Source organism: Mobula hypostoma, chromosome 3, assembly GCF_963921235.1.
Source record: "Mobula hypostoma chromosome 3, sMobHyp1.1, whole genome shotgun sequence".
NCBI classification, from domain to species: Eukaryota; Metazoa; Chordata; class Chondrichthyes; order Myliobatiformes; family Myliobatidae; genus Mobula; species Mobula hypostoma.
In genome coordinates this window covers 180,433,399-180,457,690 of record NC_086099.1, presented here as the reverse complement: position 1 = coordinate 180,457,690, position 24,292 = coordinate 180,433,399, and the positions used below count along the sequence as shown (strand labels likewise).

Here is a 24,292-nt window from a genome sequence, read left to right as displayed (position 1 = left end):
ATCACGTGTATTTTTCTTTTCTGTTTCTTTGTGGAGCTTATCCTGCCTTTTCGTTTTTATTTGTTAGTTAATCTGGCAGGAATGTATTATTTATATGTTATTAGGCTATGTTGGTTGTTTACTTGCTGTTTGAGAGTGCAGTATTTGCAGTGTTTTCTGGTAATAATTGAGCACGGGGATAGAGTACAGCAGGTTTTTTTTGGACTATTTTTTCAGAGTTATTGCATTCCAGACTCAGCCCTCTGGGGAAATGTATATTTTTGCACATGTGTTCATGAAGTTTAGGACATGAAAATAGTTAATTTCATATGATGGAACATTAATGGGTATGGAAACCCAATCAAGAGGAAAAAGATTTTATCATACCCTAAAGGTAAACAAATTGATGTTGCATTTGTCCAGGAAACACATTTTAAAGATGTTGAAGCACTGTAATTTAGAAGAGATTGGGTGGGCCAGGTATTCTATTCATCACGTAATAGCAAACAAAATGGGATAATGATTTTAATTAACAAAAAACTTAATTTTGTCTTTAAATTCTCCAAGCAATACAAGGAAGGCAGGATAATTTGTATAGATGCACTTATTAACGGGGTGAAAGTAGTACTTTGTAACATATATGCACCTAATAAGGAAGACCCAGACTTTCTTAACAAGGTGAACAAAATTTTAGGCACCAAGGAAGGAAAGCAGGAGACTTTAACCAAGTAATGGACCCTGTTATTGATAAAAACAACTTTCAGACATCATCAGTACCCAGGGTCAGGGCTGCCTTACATCAACTTATTGAGGATGTCGGTCTGGTGGATATTTGGCGATCGGTGAATCCGTCCGGAAAAGAATATACATTTTTCTCTCATCGACATAAATCCTACTCTAGAATAGATTTTTTTTTAATATCCAACTCCATTGTTAAACAGGTGATAGGCTGTAAAATTGGCCTGATAGCATTATCAGACCATGCACTGGTTGAAATTCAAATTGATTTAAATACTGAAAGGGGAAGGAGGGGTAGATCGCGAATCAATACTATGCTGTTAAAAGATGAGGATTTCAGTGATAAGCTGGCTGAGGATCTGACTTTGTTTTTTGAATTGAACGTAGGGACCACAGTAAAGTTGTCCTCGGTATGGGAGGCATCCAAGGCGTATATAAGAGGAAAATTAATAGTACAAACATCTAAAAGGAAGAAAGAAAGTATGGAACAAATAAAAAAATCTGGAGGCAGAAATAACCACAATGGAAAAGGTTTTAGCAAGACAATATACCAAGGGCTTACACAAAGATCTGTGCAATTTGAAATTCCAGCTAAATAACATATATAACAAAGAAGCAGAATATCCATTATTTAGATTAAAAACAAGTTTCTACGAAGGTGGTGACAAAGCTGGTAAACTGTTGGCACGATACTTAAAGCAGCAGAATACGAATAGTGTTTTACCTGTAATTAAGAAAGGGGATACATTAGTGTCATCATCTAAAGAAATAAACAAAGTCTTTCGACAGTTCTGTGAACATTTATATGCATCACCGTATAACCATGACCAGGAAGAGCTGAATCAGTTTTTTGCTAACATAAAATTGCCTACATTATCCCCACAACAAGCTGAGTCCTTGGATGCCCCAATTATTGAGGATGAGGTCAGACAGGCTATTGCGGCTATGAAAATGGGGAAATCTCCAGGTAAGGATGGCTTCCCAGTTGAATATTATAAGAAATTTCTGGACATTTCGGCTCCTATTCTAACAAAAATCTATTCAGAAGCACTTAATTTGGAATCTTTACCGTAGCGGTCCCCAACCACCGGGCCGCAGAGCATGCACTACCGGGCTGCGAGGAAACGATATGATTTGGCGATAGGATTCGGCTGCACCTTTCCTTATTCCCGGTCATGCACTGTTGAGCTTGAATGCACGCGTCATCCATGTTAGCGCAGGAAGAAGATCAACTTCCCGAGCTCGCAAATGATGGCGGGCTGAAAAGTATGTTTGACATAACATCTCTGCCGGCATTCCGGATCAAAGTCAAGGCTAAATATCCTGAGATAGCCATGAAAGCACTGAAAAAGTTGCTTCCATTTCCAACATATCTCACAATGAATGTAACGAAAACTAAATTGCGGAACAGACTAGCTATAAGGAGCCCCGTTCGAGTATCGCTGTCTCCCGTCACCCCTCGATGGGACCGTCTTGTTGCGGGGAAACAAGCCCAGGGCTCCCACTGATTCAGTGATATTGGTGTGTTGCAATGATTTTATATGTTCATACGGGGAAGATATGTGCTGTGTGTTTAATATCCAAATATTACTTAAAATGGTATGATGCTATTGACTTACTTATATAACCATATAACAATTACAGCACAGAAACAGGCCATCTCGGCCTTTCTAGTCCGCGCCGAACGCTACTCTCACCTAGTCCCACCAACCTGCACTCAGCCCATAACCCTCCATTCCTTTCCTGTCCATATACCTTTCCAATTTTTCTTGAATTGGTAATATCGAACCTGCCTCTACCACTTTTACTGGAAGTTCATTCAATACTTACATTAAGCTCCCCTGTCCTCCCCTGATAATTGACTTATTGCTATATTCATGCAAGGAAAAAGTGCGCTGTGTGTTTAATATTAAATTCGTTAGATAAACCATTTTAGAAACGAAATTGAATGTATTAGCCACATCACCGATATTCCAGTCGTGATTAACAACCCCCCCCCCACCAACAGAATCGCCAAAAATGATTTGTAGAAAAAATTGGCACGTACATGCATGCGCACTGGTGCCCGTGCAAGGCTTCATGGTCATTGTAGTCTCGGGGTAAACAACGTATTTGACTGCTACTCTTGTCCGTTGGCAACACTACCCCCTCCCCCGCCCCCCACCCGGTCGGCCGGTCCGCAAGAACATTGCCAATATGAAACCGGTCCACAGTGCAAGAAAGGTTCGGGTCCTGTACTTCGATGAAGTCTTCACTCTCCCGTACTACTGCTAGAATAAGGTATATCAACACATCTAGCAAAATTTTCAGTCCAGCAATATCATTCCTTGCAACAGAACGTAACAACTGTTTAAAAAATGACACTGCATCATAAAAAGAAAAACGCAACAGAAACGGAAACACAGTACGTTCTTGCTGGAAATCTAAAAACTAAACAACTAACTGCGTCATCTAGGGTCTCCCTTATATACCCGTGGTGCACATGTCATCACGTGACCTCACATTGGCAGGAAAATTACATCAGGTGACCTCCAAAAGACCATTACATCATTCTCACAAAAAAAAATCACAGATCTCCTTGAGGTATGTAACAATAGATATAAACCTGTCTGCTATACTAATAAGGGCTTTTGTATAGGATGTTGTGGTGATGTCTGTATCTTGATGGAAGTGTTCTAATACCTGATATCTGTGAGGGGAAGAAATGCAAATGTAAGTGTATCTGGAAACTGTAAGTTTTGTTTTGCTGAGCAAAAAAAAATAAAAAAATAAAATGTTTAAAAAAAAGTGATCAACCCAAGAGACTTTAGCTCACAAAAGGGAGACACAGAGCTCCTTCATAAAATGGCAGCTTCTATCTCCTTCCTCATTGGCAAGAACAAAGGTAAATGGCACATTTGCTTCCACTGTCCTTGAATCATTTAGACTTACTGATTTGTAGACTGCAGTTCTTTCTGGCTAACAGTATTTCCTCGGGAGCTAGACACAGACTCTGTAGAAGGGAGGCAAAGTAGCAGCACAGTCATAGACCCTATGCAGATTACAGAGGAGGAGATGTTTGCTGTCTTGAGGCAATGAGGGTAGACAGATCCCCAGGGCCTGAGAAGGTGTTCCCTTGGACCCTGTGGAGCAAGTGCAAAAATTGCAGCGGTCCTTACAGAGATATTTAAATCATCCTTAGCAACAGATGTGATACCGGAGGATTGGACAATGGCTAATATTGTTCCTCTGTTTATAAAAGGCTGTAAGAATAAACCAGGATATGATAGGTCAGTGAGACTGACATTAGTGGTGGAAAAGTTATTGGAAGGTATTCTAAGAGACGGGATATATGAGTATTTGGATAGACAGTTCGAGAGTGTCAGGGGGCAGAAGTGAGTGACGTTGACATTACTATGGAGAAGGTTCTTGGGAAGCTGAAAGGTCTGAAGATAGATAAGTCACCTGCACCAGATAGTATATCCCAAGGGCTCTGAAAGAGATGGCCGAAGAGATTGTGGATTCATTAATAATGATCTTTCAAGAATCAATTGATCTTGGCATGGTTCCGGAGGAATGGAAAATTACAACTGTCACTCCACTCTTCAAGAAAGGAGAGAGGCAGAAGAAAGGAAATTGTAGGCCAGTTAGTCTGACCTTAGTGGTTGGGAAGATGCTGGAGTCAATTGTTAAAGATGTGGTTTCAGTGTACAGTACTTGAAGGAACATTATAAAATAGGCCGCAGTCAGTATGGTTTCCTTAAGGGAAAATCTTGCCTGACAAAAGTTCTGGAATTCTGTGAGGAATAGCCATAGACAAAGGAGAATTAGTGGATGTTGTGTACTTGGATTTTCAGAAGGTCTTTGACAAGGTGACACACATAAGGCTGTTTAACAAGTTAAGAGCCCATGGTATTAGGGAATGAACCTCGCATGGATAGAGCATTGGCTAATTGGCAGCAGGCAAATAGAAGGCAGTAAAGGGAACCTTTTCTGTCTGGCTGCCAGTGACTAGTGGTGTTCCATATGTGTCTGTGTTGGGACAGCTTCTTTTTGCATTATATGTCAGTGATTTGGATGACAGAATTGCAGGCTTTGTGGCAAATTTGTGGATGATACAAAGATAGATGGAGGGGCAGGTAGTTGTGAGGAAGTAGAGAGGCTACAGAAGGACTTGAACATATTAGAAAAATGGGCAAACAAGTAGCAGATGGATTACAGCGTCAGGAAGTGTATGGCCATGTACTTTGGCAGAAGATATAAAAGCATCGACTGTTTTCTAAGTTTAGAGAAAATTCAAACAATCTGAAGTGCAAAGGGACTTGGAAGTCCTAGTGCAAGATACCCTAAAGTTAATATGCAGGTTCAGCCATGTGATGTTAGTGTTCATTGCGAGAGGACTAGAATATAAAAGTAAGAATGTAATGTTGAAGCACTGGTTAGGCATCACTTGGAGTATTGTGAGCAGTTTTTAGGCCCTTATCTGAGAAGGAATGTGCTGGCATTGCAGAGGGTTCAAAGGAGGTTCAGGAAAATGATTTCAGGATTGAAAAGCTTGTCATTTGAGGAGTCTTTGATGGCTCTGGGCCTTGACTCACTGCAATTCAGAAGAATGAGGGGTGACCTTATTGAAACCTATCGAATGTTGAAAGAACTCCATTGAGTCTATGTGGAGAGGATGTTTCCTATGGTGGGGGAGTCTAAGACCAGAGGGTACAGTATCAGAATAGAGCAGAGTCTGGTTAGAAATAAAGATGAAGAGGTATTTCTTTAGCCAGGGAGTGGTGAATCTGTGGAATTCATTGCCACAGGCAGCTGTGGAGGCCAAGTCACTGGGTGTATTTAAGGCAGAAGTTGATAGATTCTTGATTAGTCAGGGCATGAAGGGATATGGGGAGAAGGCAGGACATTGGGGCTGAGACGGAAAATGGGTCAGCCATGATGATATGGCAGAGCAGACTCAATGGGCAAATGGCCAAATACTGCTCATATATCTTATGGATTTATGGGATTGATTTGGGATAGTCAGCATGGCTTTGTGCATGGTAGGTCATGTCCAAACAATCATAGAGGGATTTTTGTGGCAGTTACCAGGAAAGTTGATGAAGGCAAGGCAGTGGACTTCAGCAAGGCAATTGACAATGTCCTGCACATGAGATTAGTCAAGAGATTCATTTACTTGGCATTCAAGATGAGCTATAAATTGGACTAGACATTGGCTTTGTGGGAGAAGGCAGAGAGTGATAGTATATGGTTGCCTCTCTGACTGGAGGCCTGTGACTAATGGAGTGTCACAGGGATCGGTGCTGGGTCCATTATTGTTTTTTCATCTTTATCAATGATCTGGATCATAATGTGGTTAACTGGATCAGCAAATTTGTGGATGACACCAAGATTGGGGGTAAAATGAACAGCAAGAAAGAGTATCAAAGTTTGCAGCAGGATCTGGACCAGCTGGGAGAATGGATTGAAAAACATCAGATAGAATTTAAAGCAGACAAGTGTGAGGTGTGGCAGTTTGGGAGGACCAACCAGGATAGGTCTTACCACTGAGCAGTCGGACAGTGAGAGATGCGGTAAAACAATGTTCCCGCACACATAGTGTTTGTTGCCACGTAGCTGAAACTTACTTTTATATAATGTTTTATTAAAATGCTGTGCAGTTTTTAGATGATGTGAAGATGTTTCTGCTCAGAGCGATGGTTGGTCTGCACAGCTGTAAAAAAGAAAGTTGGATATGGGTCTAACGATTCGTAGAGACTGGCATCATGGTTGATATGGATATAATAAATGGTCCTGAGTACTTTTTCCCTGGGGAGAAAAGTATAGAACTAGAGGGCACAGGTTCAAGGTGAGAGGAAAGGCATTGGAATGAGAATTGAGGGGTAGTTTTACACAGAGTGAGAATGGTTGGCTTGGGTGAAGTGGGTCAAAAGGGTCTGGTTCTGTGCTGTTTGCTTCTGTGATTCAATGTTTTCTCTTCCAGGTCACAGCTGCAAAAATGCTGCAATGCAAGTTAAAATTTTATTGTCACTCAGGACAATTCACCATTGGGAACAAATATCAGTTATAGTGCAGAACCTCGAAGAATTTTTAGAATTACAGAAGATGTTGTCAATCTACTTCCTAAGGTAGGTGATAATTTACTCAAGTATGCATGAATTAAGAGTCAGTGTAAGATGCGCCGCATTTTTTAAAATCTTGTATACTGCAGAGGGCTCACAACTCCATAGTTCATTTTTCCAATTTACCAACCATTCCACTTCTCACAGCATTTTCCACAAATGCTGGAGATGAAAATCTTGCTCTCTACCTCATCCTTTCCCACCATCCATGGATCCTAACAATCCTTAAATGTGAAGCAACAATTAATTTGTATTTCTTCGAGTTGAACTTATTCCATTTGGTGCTGCTGTTGTGGAGAAATCAAATGCAGACTGTGGAACTTCTACACTGTTCCAATGATGCCTAATGTAAGTTAGAGAACGGGCATCTCATTTTCCAATTAAGGATATCACAATCCTTGGGACTTAGTGCTGAGCTTAACAGTTCCAGGTGACTTTTATGAAGATGTACCTGTGACTTTATTTCAACATTTTATGTTTCATTTTGTCTCTATGGTATTTTTCTTCCAATTTTTAAATGCCAATTTTTGAGATGATTGTTGCCTTGACAAATTTGGTCTTATCACAGATAATTCCTTTGGTTAAAATTGTAGAGCTGTTGGAAATCTGAAATTAAGACAGAAAGTACTGGAAACAGTAGTCAGCATCTGTGGAAAGAAAGTCAGTTACTAATTATCTTCTCACTTTTCCTGTTCTGATCAAGGGTTCTTAGTTAGAAACACTGACTCTTTTCTCTTTACACTGGTTCTGCATGACCTGCCAAACACTTTCATCCCAGAAATGGGTCCCTTATCCCAAGGACTATGCTGAGAGGTCTCCTGCAGACACTCTCCAATACTTGCATTTTCTTTCTAGAATGAGTTGACCCACATCCACAGGCCCCTCTGCCCTTGTATCCCTTTAAGAATGTTATTCTTTCTTCTGACAAAAAAGGCATCACCTCAAATTTCTCTACACTGAACTTCATTTGCAACTTTAAATTGCGGGCTTCCAATAGTTTTGTCTGAAATATCTAATTTAAATTCCTGTCAATACATGAGGCATGAGCCTAGCCTGGCCAAGCTTTCCTCAAAAAGCAACAAGCTCTCCCTGTGGTATTAGTTCAATGACCTTAACCGGTTCAAATACATTAACTTCCTGCTTTAAATATGTTGTATGCAATACTGCAGATATGATCACAACAATGCCTTATTTGACTGAAGCATAACCTCCCGAAATTATTTATTAGCGTTATCAGGAAATAAATAACGAAACAGTATTAGGTTTCCTATTTACTTGCTTTTCATGTTATAGTCTGTTTCAGATTATGCTCTGGGACATTATGATCCTTCTGCATCTTGGATATCTGCAATCTTTTACCTCTTAGATAATACAAAAATGGACAATTTCACATTATCCTATAATATACAGTATTCGCCAAATATTTATTCACTAAACCTGTATTTCTTAGTTGGTTGCTTTTATCCTCTTCACAATTTACTCTGCTACTTAATGCCAAGAGCATATTTAGCAAGTGTGCCTTTCATTCCTTGATCCAAACTATTTACATAGATTATCAATAGTTATAACTCATCACCTGTCATGTCTTGTCAACCAGGAAAGACCCTGTGTAATGTCTGTTTCCTGTTAGCTGGTCAACTATCTGTTTATTCCAATCTGTTATGTTCTGTGTTAGGTGCTTTTATTGTGGCACTAACTTCTGATGCAGTTTTATCTCATATGTACATACAGCATTTCAGCTCAATATCTTGGTTCAACAACAAAGAGTCGGTTAATGAAACAACAGGAATAGTGTTTAAACATCTGGAATGTAATTTAACATTATGACTATTGCATGAAAGTTGAATCAAACAACTGGTTCAGATACTAGCAGAAAAGGAGAAGAGTCTTGAAGTACTGTTGTACACAGTGGCAGACTAGAAGCAGTGGTAAACCTAGCTTTAGATCAAAGAAAGATATGCAATGTCTCGTGTTTATGGCTACTTCTACTGTTAATGAGTATTTTTATCTTAGAAGTATTAAATATAATAGCAGCTTTTGAAACACTGTTGTATGGAAAGGAATCCTTACCTATCATTGGAGTCATTCATGAATTAACGTCTTGGGTAGGCAAATGTTCATCTTGTAGCAGACAGGGTCAGTGAGAACGGGAAGGCTATCCTAGTGTCAGTTACTGTCTTAAGGTTACTGTAACCACATAACCTCAAAGTATTTTATGATAGAATAGGGTTTGTTTTCCATTTAGCAAAATCTTTTGGCAGCACTAATGCACAGCTCTTGGCAATTCAAGTTCTGGTTAATTTAAATGGAGGTAGGGTAAGGATACTCCAGTTCTAAATGATCCAAGTAAATAGCTGGTCAATGGTGAACAGTATGAGCAGTATTATGTTGATGATGGGAAATTCCGTGATGCAAATGCCATGGAATGTCAAGAGAGCACGAGAACGTAACCGAAGAACTAGAAATTGGCTGTTTGACCCTCTGAGGCAGCACCACTACTCATCATGGCAAACCTTCTTCCTCAGCTCCATTCTCACACCTTTCCCCATATCTGTTAATATTCAGAAATCTATTCTTTTGTGTGAAGTTGATGACTGAGGCTCCATAGCCCTAGACAATGATAAACAATCAGCAAATGAAAACATTTCTACTCATCTTAGTCCTAAGATTAATATTAGATTACTCAGCCAGTGGAAATGGCCTCACTCTATCCAGCCTGTCTGGTCCTGTAAGAATATTTTAGTCTTCAAATAATTCTTCTCTCGATCTTTTAAACTCCGGAGAAAAAAAAAGCTTAATCTGTGCAATCACTCCTCATACAGCAACAAGAAAATTAAGTTCGATGAATATTAACTGCACACTCTCCACAGCAAGTACATCCCTTTTAAAGGTATGCGACTAAAACTATAAATGATATTACAGATGAGGAATCAGCAAAGCCCTTTATAAATGTAATAAGACAACATTGCTCCTGTACTCAAATTACCTAGTAATGAAGACCAGCATAAAATTTACTTTTCAAATTGGTTGCTGTATCTTCACATTAACTTTTAATAGCGTGTGTACAAGGTCACCAAGGTACCTTTAAAGACAAATATTTCCAAATAGGTCACTGTTTTGTGTTCTGTGTGTCAAGGTGGATGATTTCACATATCTCCTTATTCCGTCTGCCATGTTTTCACCCACATGCTTGTTCATGTTAATTTTCTAAAACAGAATGTTTCTAGTCCAACAAGTTCTCCATGAGGCAGGTGTAAATATCAAGGATCTTTAGTAGTACCCTTGCAGAGAGAATTTAGTGATAGTCATGTTTGGTAAGGAATATTAACATTTCATTTTCAATTCAAGACCATTCTGCATGGAAGGAAGCCAGAAATTTGACTGAAGCATAAAGAAATTGGCTACTAAAAATATCAAGGGAAGATTAGGGTGCATTGAACCAATGATGTTATGTAATCACGAAGAACTGTATAGAATACAGTAGCATTATAGCACAATAATTAGCATAACATTATTAGAGTGCTATCTGTAAGATCGAGGTTCAATTCCAGCTGCTGTCTGTAAAGAATTTGCATGTTCTCCCTGTGACCGCTTCAGATTCTTCTGGGTGTTCTGGTTTCCTCCCACATTCTAAAGCTGTACAGTTCGGATTGGAGAGTTGTGCACTTGCTGTGTTGGCACTGGAAGCCTGGCAATACTTGTGGGCTGCAGAGCCCAAGCCCTGTTGATGTGATTTGACGCAAACAATGCCTTTCACTGTTTGCTTGAATGTATATGAGACAAAAAAAGCTAATCTTCGAATAGGAGCATAACAGCTTCAAAGTTTAGAAATAGATTAGCTAATATCTACAATATACTTTCTAAGCATTACCACATTATTACTACATTACCACAAATGTGTGCAGGATAGTTGTTTGCAGCAATACATAGAGGTACCAACTAGAGAAGGGACAGTGTTGGATCTCCTGTTAGGGAATGAGACAGGGCAGGTGACGGAGGTATGTGTTGGGGAGCACTTTGGGTCCAGTGATCACAATACAATTAGTTTCAGTGTAATTATGGAGAAGGATAGGACTGGACCTAGGATTGAGATTTTTGATTGGAGAAAGGCTAACTTTGAGGATGTGCAGAAGGATTTAAAAGGAGTGGATTGGGACAATTTGTTTTATGGGAAGGATGTAACAGAGAAATGGAGGTCATTTAAAGGTAAAATTTTGAGGGTTCAAGATCTTTATGTTCCTGTTAGGTTGAAAGGCAAGGTTAAAAGTTTGAGAGAGCCATGGTTTTTCCCTTGAGGGAAGTTAGTGTAGAAATAGCAGGGGCTCTGACAGAAATATTTCAAATGTCATTAGAAACGGGGATGATGCCGGAGGATTGGCGTATTGCTCATGTTGTTCCATTGTTTAAAAAGGGTTCTAAGAGATATTAGAAACTTGGTTCGGAAAAAGAGAGGGATCTTCAATAAATATAGGCAGCTTGGAGTTAATGAGGTACTCGAGGAATATAAAGAATGTAAAAAGAATCTTAAGAAAGAAATTAGAAAAGCTAAAAGACGATATGAGGCTGCTTTGGCAAGTAAGGTGAAAATAAATCCAAAGGGTTTCTACAGTTATGTTAGTGGCAAAAGGATAGTGAGGGATAAAATTGGTCCCTTGGAGAATCAGAGTGGACAGCTATGTGCGGAGCCAAAAGAGGTGGGGGAGATTTTGAACAATTTCTTTTCTTCGGTTTTCACCAAGGAGAAGGATATTGAATTGTGTAAGGTAAAGGAAACAAGAAGGGTAGTTATGGAAAGTATGACAATTAAAGAAGAAGAAGTACTGGCACTTTTAAGGAATATAAAAGTGGATAAGTCTCTGGGTCCGGACAAGATATTCCCTAGGACCTTGAGGGAAGTTAGTGTGGAAATAACAGGGGCTCTGACAGAAATATTTCAAATGTCATTAGAAACGGGGATGATGCCGAGTGTTGGCGTATTGCTCATGTTGTTCCATTGTTTAAAAAGGGTTCTGAGAGTAAACCTGACAATTATTGGCCTGTGAGTTTGACGTCAGTGGTGGGTAAATTGATGGAAAGTATACTTAGAGATGGTATATATAATTATCTGGATAGACAGGGTCTGATTAGGAACAGTCAACATGTATTTGTGTGTGGAAGGTCATGTTTGACAATCTTATTGAATTTTTTGATGAGGTTACTAAGAAAGTTGACGAGGGTAAAGCGGTGGATGTTGTCTATATGGACTTCAGTAAGGCCTTTGACAAAGTTCCACACGGAAGGTTAGTTAGGAAGGTTCAATTGTTAGGCATTAATATGGATGTAGTAAAATGGATTCAGCAGTGGCTAGATGGGAGATGCCAGAGAGTAGTGGTGGATAATTGTGTGTCAGATTGGAGGATGGTGTGTAGCGGTGTGCCTCAGGGATCTGTACTGGGTCCGATGTTGTTTGTCATATATATTAGTAATCTGGATGATGGGGTGGTAAATTGGATTAGTAAGTATGCAGATGATACTAAGATAGGTGGTGTTGTGGATGATGAGGTAGGTTTTCAAAGATTGCAGAGAGATTTAGGACAGTTAGAAGAGTGGGCTGAAAGATGGCAGATGGAGTTTAATGCTGAAAAATGTGAGGTGCTACATTTTGGTAGGACTAATCAAAATAGGACATACATGGTAAATGGTAGGGCATTAAAGAATGCTGTAGAACAGAGGGATCTAGGAATCATAGTGCATAGTTCTCTGAAGATGGAATCTCAAGTGGATAGGGTGGTGAAGAAAGCTTTTGGTTTTCTGGCCTTTATTAATCAGAGCATTGAGTATAGGAGTTGGGATGTAATGTTGAATTTGTATAATCATTGGTAAGGCCAAATTTGGAGTATTGTGTACAGTTCTGGTCACCGAATTATAGGAAAGATGTCAATAAAATTGAGAGAGTACAGAGGAGGCCTACGAAAATGTTGCCTGGGTTTCATCTCCTAAGTTGTAGAGAAAGGTTGAAAAAGTTAGTTCTTTATTCTTCGGAGTGTAGAAGGTTGAGGGGGGACTTGATAGAGGTGTTTAAAATTATGAGGGGGATTGATAGAGTTGACATGGTTAGGCTTTTTCCACTGAGAGTGGGGAAGATTCAAACAAGAGGACATGAATTGAGAGTTAGAGGACAAAAGTTTAGGGGTAATATGAGGGGGAACTTCTTTACTCAGAGAGTGGTAGCTGTGTGGAATGAACTTCCAGCAGAAGTGGTTGAGGCAGGTTCTATGTTGTCGTTTAAAGTTAAATTGGATAGATATATGGACAGGAAAGGAATGGAGGGTTATGGGCTGAGTGCAGGTCGGTGGGACTAGGAGAGAGTAAGAGTTCGGCACGGACTAGAAGGGCCGAGGTGGCCTGTTTCCATGCTGTAATTGTTATATGGTTATATAGTTATTACCGACTTTTATTGCGTTATTGAACCAAGCATTGCCTTTTATAAAGAGTGTCCTGTTAAATTGCTTCACACTTGTTCTTATTTGCCTTTTGAAGTGCAATTCTGAAGAGCTGATTAACACGACAGATGGTAAATGCTAACCAGAGGAGCACACCCTCATTCTGTGAATCAATAAGTATTTAAACAATCTGCAGCTATCTGTTCCACAGTTGATAGTAGGTAGGAAATGCAGGACAGGGACATGAAATGGAAAGCTCTGATAAAAACCTTTTGCCTTCTCTATTGTTCAACCCCATTGCTTCATTCAGTGAATTTTCTCTTCCTCTCTTAGTGTTGCAGAATGTGAGTCGAATCCCAGACAAAATTAGTTATAGGAAGATGCTCACTGGTTCCCAAATATAGTAGGGCATGTCAGCCATGAGTGTAGGAAAGGAATTAATGTGCTTTGTCCCCTTGGAAAGCCGTAGAAGTTATATCAGAAAGGAGTTCTGGATAAGAAAGTACAGGTAATTCTGTCATTCAGTGTTTACTCTGGAGCAATTTAGTTTAATACTTGCCAAGCAGCCTTCATTTCCTCAACTATCATTTTCAGAAGTTTTCAACTGACATATTATGCCGACCAGTCTGCTGTTTCCTGTTTTCTAAATTCAGACTCTTTATAAAGGTGTGTGATCTTTGAATTTTTAAACTTCCCTAGAATTCAGAAAATCTTAGAAGATCACAAATGGTGCATCCACCATTATGCATCTACTTCTTTATCACATGCCAGTGATAATAAACCTGATTCTGATTCAAATATCCCATCTACTTGCCAATTCTCCTGCCAGAGTTCAATCCATTCAGTATAATCAGTTAATACATTAGAATCCAGTATTGATTCTAAATAACATACCTACAATCCTTATTAACCCAGCTCTTGTGTACAAGAGATTTCAAACTGTGAGAGATGTTGGCTGTGAATCAAAGAGCAAAATTTGAAATGTAACATGAAGAAAAATTATTTTAAATAATATATTTTAGGCAGTTTATTGACTACAGTTTAAAAAATAATTCATTATTTGTTGTTTAACTTTAAAATACTTCAAAGTTATAGCATGGTTAAGTAACATACACTCAGTGGCCACTTCATTCATTAACTCCTGTATCTTCAGTACTCCCGTCAGGGAGGAGGAACAGCTGCCTGAAGACACCCAATCCATGTTGAACACAACCTCGCTTTTTGATCTTTTTTGCACTACTTATTTTTTTTTATATTTCTCATTGTAACAGTAATTTCTTTATGTATCGCACAGTACTGATGCTACAAAACTGCAAATATCATGACATATATCAGTGATAATAAATTTGATTCAGTTTCTATCTTTGATTATGTTGGCTGCTTTCCTGATGCAGTGAGAAGTATAGTTTCTAGGGTGTTGCAAGATATCCTTGCTCCTGTACCCAAGTCGTCTTGCATTGAAGGCCGCTGTACTATTTGCATTTCTAACTGCTTGCTGTACCTTAACACTTGATTTCAGTGACGGTGTAAAATCCATGGCTTGTTACGCCTCCCCTTTGCCCATTCTATCACATTCAAGTAATAATATCTGGCAAGTTATTTGTATCCTCTTTTGTGAAGACGACTTCAAAGCATGTATTTACTCATTCAGCCGTTTTGTTGCTTTTGATTATAATTTCTACAATTTCGTACTGCAGGGGACTCACATCAGTCTTCATTTATCCTTTCCTCTTTGCATATGTATGAAATTTTTTACAGACAGTTTTTTCCTGATTGCTGAGAGCTCTCTGATTCCCAATATTTCCTTAGAATCTTTTTGTCATTCTGCATTAAACTCTGAACAGCAAGTTGTTTTTTCTGTACATCTTTGGATTTAATATTATCTCTAATATTATCTCCAAGTTCCTCCATAAGACACAGTGAGCTCTCTTTCCTGACGTATTTTTATGCCAGAATGAACAGTTGATAAAAATTCATGTATCAGTATTATCCTATTTACTATTACCCTTAGTAATAAATTTCCCTAATTTGTTAGCTCTTATACCTCGTACCTTTGTCATTTCCTTATCTCAGATTTGAGACCCTTAGTTTCTGTTTCCAATGTTTCAAATTTTAATCTTAATGAAGAATTCTATTATTAGATTTCTCTTCCATAAAACACCACACGCACCAAGATCATTAATTATTAATTTCTTATTGCACATAACCTGAACTAGATAGCACGTTCCAGGTTGCAGCGAGGTTTACTTGGCACGAACAACGGACACGGTCACCGCCTCCAGTTTCCAGAGCTTCTGTGTGCGGCACCTGCACTGAGATCTGCGAGTTGACTTCAGCCAGTGGCGGACGTGCTGGAGCGGAGCCGCTTACGACCCGAGAGCAGGCAGCTTCGGCTGGACACCCACGCCAGCCACAGCCTGCCCGCTGTTCGGGCTAGGTGTGACGGCACCGACTTCCCCTCTGTCCCCCTGCACCATGAGACACAGCCGTTCACCACCTACAGGCTCTATAAGGCACGCGTGAGACCACACACACACTTATTGTGTGCAGTTTTGGCCTCCTTATTTTAGAAAGGATATACTGACATTGGAGAGGGTTCAGAGAAGATTCACAAGAATGATTCCAGGAATGAAAGGGTTACTGTATGCAGAACGTCTGGCAGCTTTTGGTCTGTATTCCCTCAAGTTCAGGAGAATGAGGGGGAATCTCATAGAAACATTCAGAATGTTAAAAGGCCTGGACAGATTAGATATGTCAAAGTTATTTCCCATGGTAGGGGAGACCAGGACAAGAAAACACAACTGCAGGATTGCAGGATGTCCATTTAGAACAGAGATGTGGAGAAATTACTTTAGTCCGAGAGCGGTAAATCTGGAATTTGTTGCCACGAGCTGCTGTGGAGGCCAAGTCATTGGGTGTATTTAAGGCAGAGATAGATAGGTTATTGATTAGCCAGGACATCAAAGAGTATGGGGAGAAGGCAGGGGAGTGGGGATGACTGGAAGAATTGGATCAGCCCGTTATTGAATGAGTTGTGGGCACAAGCAGGTATGTGATGGGTGGACAAACACGAGAAAATCTGCAGATGCTGGAAATCCACACAACGCACACAAAATGCTGGAGGAACTCAGCAGGCAAGGAACAATCTGGAAAAAAGAGTAAACAGTCGACGTTTCAGGCTGAGATCCTTCATCAGGATTGTAAGAAAGATGAGAAGTCAGAGTAATAAGGTGGAGGGAGGGGAGGAAGAAGTACAAGGTGGTAGGTGATAGGTGAAACCTGGCATATTACCAGAAGTTGGAGAAATCGATGACCTTGCAATCAAGTTTGAGGCTATACAGCATATCAGTCGTTGGCCTCCTCCACTGCAGTGATGAGGCCACACTCGGATTGGAGGAACGACACCTTATATTCCATCCAGGTAGTCTCCAACCTGATGGCATGAACATCAATTTCTTGAACTTCTGGTAGTAGCGGGAGAGTTGTAGGGATTGTAGGCAGGTTGAGAAGGTGGGGGTGATAAGAGGGGTAGTAAAGAGGTCAGAGAAATGAGGGAAAACAAAGGATGAGGATGAGGTTACTGGAGATTAGAAAAATTGTTTTTGATGCTTTCATGTTGCAGAGCAACAAGACAGAATATGAGATGGTGCTTTTCCAGTTTGCTTCTGTCCTCAATGTGGTATGCATGGACATCTCAGTGTGGGAATGGAAAGGGGAGTTAATATGGCTGGCAACATGACTTTGATCTCGTGGGAGTGTGTAGACCACATGATTCATAATCAGAGGCTTTAGTACAGAATGTGACATGAATCAGAGACTACTGCTGTGAAAACCAGAGCTTTTGGAAATTTTACTCACCAGAGAGGTCCTGAGAGGATGTAATGCCTCTGAAACTCCAGCACTCACTGATGTGCTGTTATTCACCTGCTGCCCTATGATCCTCGACCTTTCTGAATGGCGAGTTATTGCGATATCACCACCTCCACTAATGGAGTACTACAAGAAGGGTGACCATTGAAGGATTATATCTCCAGCTACTTGCTGGAAGCAGCACCCACTGTTAGTTAGAAAAGTAACAATGTAGTGTAATATGCTCCTCAGTGGATTGTGTTTATCCAACAGCTGAAGTCACATGCAAAGCTCCAATTTGTGACAATAAGGCAGAAATGGGCCTTGTATGAATAGTGAAGACATTAAACTTGGGTTGTTTTCTCTGGAGTGACAGAGGCTGAGGAGAGAGTCTTAAAATTATAAGAGGCATAGATAAAGAGGTCATAAAGAAGCTGGTATCATTTTCCTGGGGTCAAAATGTCTAATACTAGAGGTCATGCATTTTATCCATGAGGGAATAGTTCAAAGGAGTTGTGTGGGGCAAATCTTTTACAAACAGAGTGGAGTGTGCCTGGAGTACACTGCTAGGGGTGGCAACTGGAAACAAATATGATAGAGGTATTTAAGAGGGTATATAGAATGTCTATAGAATGGAAGGATACGGACATCGTTTAGGCAGAAGGGATTAGCTTAGTTAGGCATTTTATTACTAGATTAATTTGTATCACACAGCATGGGCTAAAACGCATGTTCCTGTGATATTCTATGTTTTACATCTCATAATTACATATCTAGTAAATAGCATGTGGAATTGTCGTTTTGAATTTTATGTCGTCTGCATATGATTGCTAATTTGACTTTACTTACAGATTCTCCTGATCACTTACAAAAAATATTTTGTGAGATTGATAATTTCCTTGAACTTCAGGGCCTTAATGTAAACTATTATTTAAATTACAGGTTTAAAAGTCTTAATTTAAGAAGAAAACCATTTATGGACCATATACCTGCATATGAAGATGCGTTTATTCTGTTGCCTGCATTTTCTTTTTCATTCTGTACTTAAACTTCATTTAAAGCTTTATACACTCTGCAAGATTTTGGAACGAAACAACAGGCAGTATTTTTAAATCCTTCATATATGAATTACGTCAGTAAATTCTGGAAAGATAACAATGTAAACGAGGGTTATCTTTCCAGTGGTTTGATAATATTAAGTGCAGCATTGGACATCTGTGAGGAAGTTTGGTTGTATGGATTTTGGCCCTTCACCAAGGATATAAATGGAAACCAATTCTTCCATCATTACTACGACAACATGTTGCCATCAGCAATTCACAAAATGCCAGCTGAGTTCTACAAACAGAAGGCATTGTGAAACTGCAAGCTGGTAGCTGTGAAAATGTAAGAAATTATTAAACTTAAAACAAAAAATCTTATTATTTTGTGATTGAGAAGCAAAAAAAAACTTCCTTACCAACTATTATTGATGCAACATGGAAAGTATTCTGGATAATTAACAGCTCTGCATGTGACTGCAAGAAACTGCTGAGAGTTTTGGATGTAGCTTAGCACATCACGGAAACCAGCCTCCTCTGTGGTTTATTCTGTCAATATTTTGTGTGGAACGAGGCCTTTCAACCCAATGAGTTCAGGCCCATCCACTTTACACTAATCCTATGTTTTATTTTCCCTAAATTCCCTTCAATCCCCTTCCACTTACCAATAACTGGCAATTTACAATGGCCAGTTAACCTACCATTCCACACATCATTGAAATGTCAGGGGAAGCTATGTGGGAGCACCCAGAAGTTACCCACATGATCACAGGGAGAACCTGCAAACTCCAGTAACAGAATCTGGTTGCTAGCACTATGAGTCAGTCACTCCGTGACAGGGAAAAAATATGTTCTTTTTAAATTTATGGTTTTCTCTCTCTTCAGATAATATAATAAATTATTACTGCTGATAACACTTTATGATACTGCACTAAATATGTTAACAGAAGTGTAACACCTGGTTAAGATTTTGCTGCTAATGTTGTAGGTTTTTGTAATGTTGCTACAGTTTTCTGTGGAAGCAGTGTGTTCTGCTGGTAGTGTTTGGGTTATCGTTAAGGCGTTGTGATGTTCATGCATCCAATCATGATGGTGGAATTGGGAGAAGGTTCTAGAGAATGCTGGGCAGAGAGGTTTTCTGATGGACACTGGGGTGGGTCGAGGTCTTTTTGGCGAGAGATGGAGAGAAGAAGAAGAAGAGAACCAGCCGTGGGATTCATTCCAACGAAAGTGTAGTGATTCAATGGAGTCCGAGAGGAGAAATCCTACCGGTCATCGGTGAATAGGAGTTGGCGCCGTGAGTACATCAGACACATCAGCTTTTGGAAGATTTGAGCTCCAACCTCTGCACTTCTGACTTATAATTATGTTGGGGGCTTTTTGTTTTTTCTCTTTTTCTTCTTTCATCTTAAATAACAGTGTATTTTGTGTGTAAGAGAAAGAGATATATGATTAGATTGACCAGATTTATGTGTTCAATTACTTATATTCAAATTCTGAATAAAGTTATTTTGATTTTGAACACCCAAGGTGTAAGGAATGGTGAATATAACATATTTACAGTTAAGAAAATGTACATTGATTAATGGCTTTGGTAAAGCTTTGCTATATACAAATAATAAATTGAAAGTTCTTTGAATTCTGTATTGTATATCTTCTCCAAAATGGATATGACTTTAAGACTTTAATATTAGCCAAGCAATGAACAGAATTATGGAATTTGCAAAATGTTTTTAACATAGAAAGAGACATTCAACCCATCCTGGCTCCACATATGAACAATCCAGTTCATCTCCCCATCCTTATAGCCCTGAGAATTATTTCAGATACTCATACAACTTCTTTTTGAATGCTCTCATAGAATCTTCCACTCCAACTCCCCTGGTCATGAAAACGAATTGTATCACTATTGATTCCTTTGTCTTTCAGCCTCATTCTACCTGGTGTAGTTCCTGATCGTTCTGATGTGAAGACCAGTTTCTCTCCATCTACTCTCTATGATCTCCTAATGATTTTAAGTCCCTCTTTATAGGATCACATTGCAGCCATCAGCATTCCAAAGAGAACAAAACTAACGTCCTGACCATCCATAAAACTAACATCTCTCATCCTTGGATTCATAACCTAAGAATATAGTGTAAGTGGTTTCTTCTTTTATGTTATTGCTAAGGCTAATAAAATGGCTTCTTTGTTATGTTAAAAATAAAATGGCTTCTCTGTGATGTTAACTGCTGAGACAGTGGTTCTGTCTCTAGCAGCTTGTTTGGGTTATATTACTGATAACGAGAATTGTATTCATTTGCTATCCAATTGGGACAGATGTTATTCTTTCTTGTGTGTCAGTAAGCTATTGTTTTCACGGGCTTTGGGGCAGAAAGTGTGATGGGGACAGAGAGAGGAGACGTGATGCTGTAAGCTGGGCGATGAAACTGACCCCGAGCGGGAGTCCGAGGCCCAGGGTCTTCGGCGAGGAGAGGAGACGAAGACAGACTCGTGTGGAGCGTCTGGTCGACCACTGTGGTTGGTCCCAGGTGGCGGGTAGAGGAGGATGGAGGAGATCGAATGGTGAAAAGAAGACTCTGTTAATTGAGCTCCAATGGTTGTGCACAAAGTGGTTGAACTTTGATAAGTTTGGCATCTTTTACTTTCCTTTTATATTTTATCTCTATTAATTACATTGTTCCAGTAAGATCTATAAAGTGTAATTATTTAATTGCAAATTAGATTAGATTATGAGAACACTCAGTCCTCTTTTATTGTCATTTAGAAATGCATATATGCATTAAGAAATGATACAATGTTTCTCCAGAGTGATAACACAGAAAACAGGACAAACCGAAGAATAACACTGACAGAACAACGTAATTATAACATATAGTTACAGCAGTGCAAAGCAATACCATAATTTGACGAAGAACAAACCATGGGCATGGTAAAAAAAAGTCTCAAAAGTCCCTGAGTTGATCGACTCCCGAGTCTCCGATAGAAGGTGGCAAAAGGGAGAAACTCCCTGCCATAAACCTCCAGGCACTGTCAACTTGCCGATGCCTTGGAAGCAGCCAACCACAGCCAACACTGAGTCCATCCGTCCGAAAACTTCGAGCCTCCAACCAGCCCCTCCGATACAGCCTTCCGAGCGCCATCCTCTGCCGAGCACCTTCAACCTAGCCCTAGCCGCTGAAACAAGCAAAGCCGAGGATTGCGGGGCCTTCTGCTCCAGAGATTCCGGTTACCACACAGTAGCAGCGACAGCGAAGTGGGCATTTCAGAAGTTTTCTAGATGTTCCTCCGTACTCTCACATCTGTCTCCACCAACTCAGATTTGTGCACGGTCCCCTACTTGACAGATAACATATATTCATCTCCGGAGAGGCCGCGCACGCTGTCGTTGTGCCGCCATCTTCTCCTCCTCATGGTGTATTGTCTGTTATTTGGCGGGGTGGGGTACATCACAAAGCATCTGCACAAACTTGATTACCCAGTTTGGCGGGGTTGAAGGCTGCTCCCCCTAGACGAAAGTGAGCTGAGCGAGCCTGAGGCTTACCAGGGGGCTACAATAGGAAATTGTGCTATTTCTCTATATGTGCTGAAATTGAGTGCGCCTGACTAGACCATAAGACCATAAGACATAGGAGCAGAAATTAGGCCATTTGGCCCATTGAGTCTGCTCTATCATTCAATTATGGCTGATCCTTTATTTTTCTCCTCCTCAACCCCATTTCCCAGCCATCACCCTGTAACGTTTGATGCCATGTCCAATCAGGAACCTATCAATCTCTGCTTTAAAAACATCCAACGACCTGGCCTGCACAGCTGCATGTGGCAACAAATTCCACAAATTCACCACCCTCTGGTTAAAGAAATTTCTCTGCATCTCTGTTTTGAAAGGACGCCCCTCTATCCTGAGGCTGTGCCCTCTCGTCTTAGACTCTCCCACCATGGGAAACATCCTTTTTCCACATTTATTCTGTTTAGGTCTTTCCACATTTGAAAGGTTTCAATGGGATACCCCCTCATCCTTCTAAATTCCTGTGAGTACAGACCCAGAGCCATCAAACATTCCTCGTATAATAACCCTTTCATTCCTGGAATTATCCTCGTGAACCTCCTCTGGACTCTCTCCAATAAATGCATAGCTTTTCTAAGATAACGAGCCCAAAACTGTTCACAATATTCAAAGTGAGGCCTCACCAGTGCCTTAAAAACCCTCAGCATCACATCCCTGCTCTTGTATTCTAGACCTCTTGAAATGAATGCTAACATTGCATTTGCCTTCTGCACCACTGACTTAACCTGCAAGTCAACCTTTAGGGTGTTTTTCACAAGGACTTCCAAGTCCCTTTGCATCTCAGACTTTTGGATTTTTTCCCCATTTGGAAAGTAGTCTGTACATTTATTTCTACTACCAAAGTGCATGACCCTGCGTTTTCCAACATTACATTTTATTTGCTACTTTGTTGTCCATTTCCTGAATCTGTCTAAGTCCATCTGCACCCTACCTGTTTCCTCAACACTACCTGTTCCTCCACCAATCTTTATATCATCTGCAAACTTGGCAACAAAGCTATCTATTTTATCATCTAAATCATGTATATACAGCATAAAAAGAAGTTTAAATTAGCAACTTTAGCTAATTGTATAGGTAAAGCAGCTCCCAATAATGAGGTTAAATAAAACTGTTTTACAACCTTCTGTTCCAGGTCTACCCAAAATGGCCGATTACTCTTATCAACCCAATATAAACAAAAGGACATGTATCACACATTAACAGACCAATAATACATTCTTAGATTAGGCAAAGCAAGACCTCCATTCTTTTTCAATTTTTGTAAATGACATTTACTAATTCTTGGTCATTTATTATTGCAAAAAAAAGGTAAAATAATAGAATCAATCCGATCAAAAAACTTCCTAGTCAAAAAAACAGGGATAATCTGAAATAAATATAAAAATTTTGGTAAAATCATCATTTTAACTATATGAATATGACCAACAAGTGAAAACGTAAGTGGACTCCATCGACTAAATAAATACTTCATAGAGTCTACTAAAGGAACAAAGTTGGCTTTATAAAGATCCTAATTTTTTTTAGTAATTATAATACCTAAATATCTAAAAGAATCCGTGACTTTAAAAGGAGTATTATCATATATAGAGACAGAGTCATTTAAAGTAAACAATTCACTTTTACTGAAATTTATTTTATATCCTGAAAAATCTCCAAATTCATTGAATAATTTTAGCAAGGCAGGAATAGATTCATCAGGATTAGATACAGAAACCAATAAATCGTCAGTGTAAAGAGAGATCTTATGCATGGTCTCATTCCAAAAATCCCAGAATCCCATGGATATTGTTAGCCTCATGAAGAGCAATAGCAAGGGGTTCTAATATTAAATTAAATAACAAAGGACTTACTGGACAGCCTTGCCTTGTCCCCCGTGAAAGCTAACAAAAAGGAGACCTACAATTGTTAGTGACAACAGTAGCAATAGGAGCTTTATTGTCATGGTCTGGTCCATGAAGTCCATATTCCGGTTCACGGTCCGGTCCATCGACCCTTGCTGCAGTTTTTCATGACTACCCTGTTTCTGGCTTGTTGATCTCTAATTGAGTCAGCTGATGCTCGTTGGTGCTGGCTGCATAAATACCTCCAGAGACCAGGGCGTGGCTGCTGGATTGTTCTTGTCCTTACTCCTTGTATCCCTTCCTCTGCCTCCTGTTTCCTCACCTGAAGCCCTGCCTTGTCTTGCCAGTAACTCTCGCCTTGCCTGAAGTTCTTGTCTCGCCTTGCTTTGACAGAAGCCTTGTCTTGTCTTGCGGTCTTGTCTTGCAGCCACCCTGTACCTAGCTCCCTTCCTGTCCTTTGCCTCCGCCCAGGTAAGCCAGGCTGTCTTGCCGTTACCTGGGGTTGGTTCTGTCCCTTCCTGTCCCTTGCCTCTGTTGGGTGGTGATCCACACCCTGCCCAGGCGAACTGCGCCCTGCCCACGAGGAGCCTGCCAAGCCTCGCTTCAAGTCTCCTGCCTCCTGCCTCCTGCCAAGCCTCGCCCCAGGTCTCCTGCCTCCAGCCTTCAGCCTCGCCTCACCTCAGATCTTCACCCTCCAGCCTCCAGCCTCGCCTCACCTCTAGTCTCCAGCCTCCAGCCTCCAGCCTTGCCT

General features: G+C 40.1%; 1 pseudogene; it reads left to right on the top strand.

The window, feature by feature from the left end:
• Positions 1-24,292, top strand: part of LOC134343765 (alpha-N-acetylneuraminide alpha-2,8-sialyltransferase-like) — a 56,959-nt pseudogene that overhangs the window by 20,880 nt on the left and 11,787 nt on the right.